Source organism: Rhincodon typus, chromosome 2 (genome assembly GCF_021869965.1).
Source record: "Rhincodon typus isolate 14 chromosome 2, sRhiTyp1.1, whole genome shotgun sequence".
Taxonomy (NCBI): domain Eukaryota; kingdom Metazoa; phylum Chordata; class Chondrichthyes; order Orectolobiformes; family Rhincodontidae; genus Rhincodon; species Rhincodon typus.
In genome coordinates, this window is record NC_063333.1 from 70,070,336 (window position 1) to 70,075,249 (window position 4,914).

Consider the following 4,914-nt stretch of genomic DNA (forward strand, 5'->3'; position numbering starts at 1 on the left):
TTTTTTTTTAAAACCCTTTGAAGTCTTAGTGCTATTTCCATTTCATCCCTGCACGGTTTGCAATTTTTATGAATCCACCATTTACAGTCTTCCTCCAACTGTCTATGTCCATAGCCCTAGGACTCTGTCTCCCACTCTTCACCCATTCTTTTAAACCTACCATGCTGTTGTTCAATGTCTCCTTGTTTCACTCTGTTAAATCTTGTTTGATATTTGCTCCTGTGACGTTCCTTGCGACCACATGCACCTTAAAAGGTAATATATGAAGTTAATCTGAATTTCGATTCTGTGAACAAGATTTCTCAGCTTTGGTCAGACCAACGTGAAGAACTTTTAATATCTGCATATTCCTGTCTTCTGTATCATCTCATTGCCCCTCCTCTGATTGAGTGAGATTATTCCTTTCTGTCTTATTATCTTAAGTATAAGTGCAAAAGTCTACAAACTGTAAATTTAGAATGTTTTCGAAGTTGTGTATTTAATATAGTACAAAGCTCTGATTATCCCACGATATACTCTAAGACACAAGCAAAAAACTGCCAATGCTCAATTTCTAGAATTAAAAACAAACTGGAAACAATAAGCAGATTGTACACTAAGAATTGATAAGGTGGCGTTTTTGATGCTGACTACCCTGCTGAATGATTTCTGTATTTCCTGCTGTTGTGGAATGCTACAAAATGAATGTTTAATAGTTTGTCAAAAATTTCCATCTCTGTTATTTGATATAAACAAGTAAATTTAATAGCCTTCCTGCTCCTATGATGCTGCTTGGCCTGCTGTGTTCATCCAGCCCTGCACCTTGTTGTCTCAGTCTATTAAATGTTGGTTGTGAAATATTAGTGGTAAAAACAGAGTGTTGTAAAAGAACTTGGAAGGGGAGATGTAGGATAAAGGAAATTGAACCTTTACTTGAAGCAACATTACTGAGCATGCAGGAAAGGGACTCTGTCAGAGTGATATAGGTCATAGGGAACTACACCTTGGGTCTAGAGAACTCCAAGTAAGATGTCCTTTCTTAACATCCTCTGTGTATAGTTATATTCAATAAAGTCTGTTGATGTTCACACAAGAATGTAGGTGTCATCTTACTGTAATAGTTTGGCTGGTGGAATGGACAAACATTTGACAGATCAAGTTTGCTAAAAATTCAGCAAAGTATAAAGTTGCTTGTAATGTCTCTTTATTCGACCTGCTTGTAAGATGGCTACTTGCAAATGCCTCCTGGCACAGGTCACATTTAGATTTAGATTTTATTCTCATGTGTACTGGGGTACAGGAATACAAGAGCACAGTGAAAAACGAACAAAGTTGCCATTCTCTGGCGCCATCTTAGCGTGCAAAAGACAGAGTTAAAAAAAGAAGCAAAAATAAAAGAAACAGCCAAAGGAAAAGGAAATGTTCAGATCACTCCCCCTCCTCCACAATGTGTCCTTGCTTCCAGAAAAACAAAGCCACAAAAGTTCATCCTTCAGTCTGTAAACACTCAGGTACTCCGAGTCCCACAGCCATTGCAATGGGAATGCCAACGCCTCTGCTGTCTGGTACCTGGGCACAGACATGGCCAGGAGCTCCCACTGGAGCCATGTTACCATTCTTCCGCACCATCTTGCCTCCACCAATGTCATCACCACCATGAGTGCGTGTGCTTCATGGTTCTGCCATTTCTGAACCTGCCACTGCCAACCCCCTCAGAAGGTACTAACTACAATGCAGCAGGAAGCACATTAGAACAGTCTTGTAGTTCCACTCAAACAGCCCCATTTCATACAAACAACCCAAAATAAAGAAATTTGCCTGCGCTATCATCGACACAGTGAGTTACCCAAAGTACCCATTATGCACACAAATGTTCTCATTCATAAGCGCTCATTAGTCTAGTTAATCTTTGCAAATGGTTTGTTCACAGTCTTTAAATTCTGTTGGTTCCTTAATGGTAAACATGCACATCATTATCGGTAATTTGTCTGATTGCTTGTCTGGGTGTTGTTCCAGCTCCAAGGAGTGTAGCTCCCGTGTCTCTTATTATCTGTTAGCATGATAATGTTATCCCATTTATGCTCAGTTACATTCAGTTGTAACAAATTGTTAAAAACGACAAGGCAGGAAACCAGACAGACCACCCAGCATTGACCTCGGCATCAGAAACGACAATAATAAATTGAACTCAATTTACTCTCCTTACCAGGAACCCAGGTCTAGTGCCAAATTTGCAAGAGTAGTATCACAGATGTGTCAAGCAACAGCATGATATAATCGTACTCAGGGAATCATATCTTACAATGTCACCACCCCCATCCCACCAGCAGAACCAACCAGTAGGGATGGCAGCACAGTAGTATACAGTCAGGAGGGAGTTCTCAACATTGACTCTGGGCTCCATGAAGTCTCATAGTATCAGATCACACATTGGTAAGGAAACATTCTGCAAATTACCACGTATTGCTTACACTTGGCTGTTGAATCAGTTCTTCTCCAAGTTCAACGGGGAGGCGATGGCCTAGTGGTATTATCGCTCAAATGTTAATTCAGAGACCCAGATAGTGTTCTGGGGACCCGGGTTCGAATCCCACTATGGCAGACGGTGGAATTTGAATCCAATAAAGTATCTAGAATTAAGATTCTAATGATGACCTTGAATCCATTGTCGATTGTCAGGAAAAACCGATCTGGTTCACTAATGTCCGTTAGGGAAGGACGTTGCCATCCTTACCTGGTCTGGCCTACATGTGACTCCAGACCCACAGCAATGTGATCGACACTTAACTGCCCTCTGGGCAATGAGGGATGGGCAACAAATGCTGCCTAGCTAGCAACACCCTCATCCTGTGAATGAATAAAGAAAAAAAAATAAAAAACACTACTTGGAGGAATCACTTAGAGTGGCAAAGATAATAAATGTACTCTGAGTGGGGGATTCCAATGTCCACCAGCAAGAATAGCTCGGCAGCAGTACTACAGATCGAGTTGGTTGGGTTCTAAAGGACAGAGCTGCTAGACTGGGTCTGTGGCAGGTAGTGAGGAGGCTAACAAGAGGGAAAAACATATTGGACCTCATCCTTACCGATCTGCTGGCCACACATGCATCTATCCTATCAGTATCAGTAAGAGTGACTACTGCAGTGTCCTTGTGGAGATGAAATCCTGTCTTCACATTGAGGATATCCTCCATTACGCTGTGTGGCACTATCACTGTGCTGGATAAGATAGATTGCAAACAAATTTGAACTCTAGCATATGTGCAACCTCATGGCCCGGCATATATCCAATTCTACCATTACCATCAAGCTTGGTTCAATGGAGGACATGTTAGGATGCATCAGGCATACCTAAAATGAAATGTCAATCTGTGAAGTTACTTGTATGCCAAACAATATAAACCAGTGATGGTTTGAGCTAAGTGATTCTGTAACCAACAGATCAGATCTGACATCTGCAGTCCTACCATATCCAGTCACGAATGGTGAACAACTAATCAACTCATTGGAGGAGAGTCTGCATGAATATCCCATCTTCAATGATAGAGGAGGCCAACACATCAGTGTCACAAATGCTTAAGACTCTTCTTTTGCAATCTTCAGCCAGAAATGGACGATCCATGTCAGCTTAATTCAAATGTTCCCAGAATTACAGATAGATGTTTTTAATTCATTGGATTCATTCTACAATAATATCAAGAAATGACAGAAGGCATTAGATGTTGCAAAGACAATGAGCCCTGACAAAATTCTGGCAATAGTATTGAAGACTCGTGTTCCAGAACTTGCTGCTCCACTAGCCAAGCTGTCCCAGTACAGTTACAGCACTGGCATTTACCCAGGTTTTACCTGGAAAATTGCCCAGGTATGTCCTGTACACAAAAAGCAGGACAAATCCAATCTGGCCAATTACTGCCCCATCAGTCTCCTCTCGATCATCAGTAAAGTGATGGAAGGTGCCATCAACAGTGCTATCAAGCAGCACCTGCTCAGCAATAACCTGCTCAGTAACACCCAGTTTGGGTTCCATCAGGGCCACTCATCTCCTGACCTCATTACAGCCTTGGTTCAAACATGCTCAAACTTTGTTCAGACAAAAATTTCCCTTTGTTTACTGGGTTGGGCATTTGGCAATCCTGGGTAGCAAGTGGACGTGGATCCAGATCTAGCACTGCTGTTGTCGTACACTTTCAGAAAGTCACTTGACGAAGAAGCAACGCTCCGAAAGCTTGAGTTTTCAAATAAACTTGATGGACTATAACCTGGTGTCAAGTGACTTCTGACTTTGCCCACCCCAGTCCAACACCAGCATCTCCACATCATGCCATACAATTCGTGTCGGAAGCTGAATAACACAATGCAATAATGGATTCATTTCCATGGCTTCTGCTGGTACCCACTATCACGGCAGTATAAAATAAGGGTTGTACTTTCCACATAACTATCTATACCTGACCTTACATAAATATCCCTCACCTTAATGAGAGTAAAATCCAAAGAAAACATTGCAAAGGAATGATTTGCATGTTCTAAGAAAAGACCACTTGGATCAGAAATGCAGAACTTTCTTGAAAAATATAAATATTAAAAATGAGGGCTTTTGTTGTTTAACTCCTAACTAATGCAAACTTCTGTTATGTGTATTTATGACCTGCTGGAAATTCAATCCTGCCAGTTTTGGGAATGGCCATAGGTGCAGTTTAAATACTATGTTCCTGGTGGGCCTCTGTGGGTCCTAATGGTTCCAGAATGTGCTTAGATTTTCAAAGGGAGGATTGAGAGGATAATGGGGAAACTTCTTATGTCCAATAAATGGCCCGTTAAGCTCAGTGGGGAGACTAGAGACTGGCAGGACACATGTTTCAGTGTCTGACCATCCTGCCAGAGTGGCAGTAGAATAAACACCACTGGCCAGCTCAGAGTCGACCTGGTGAAA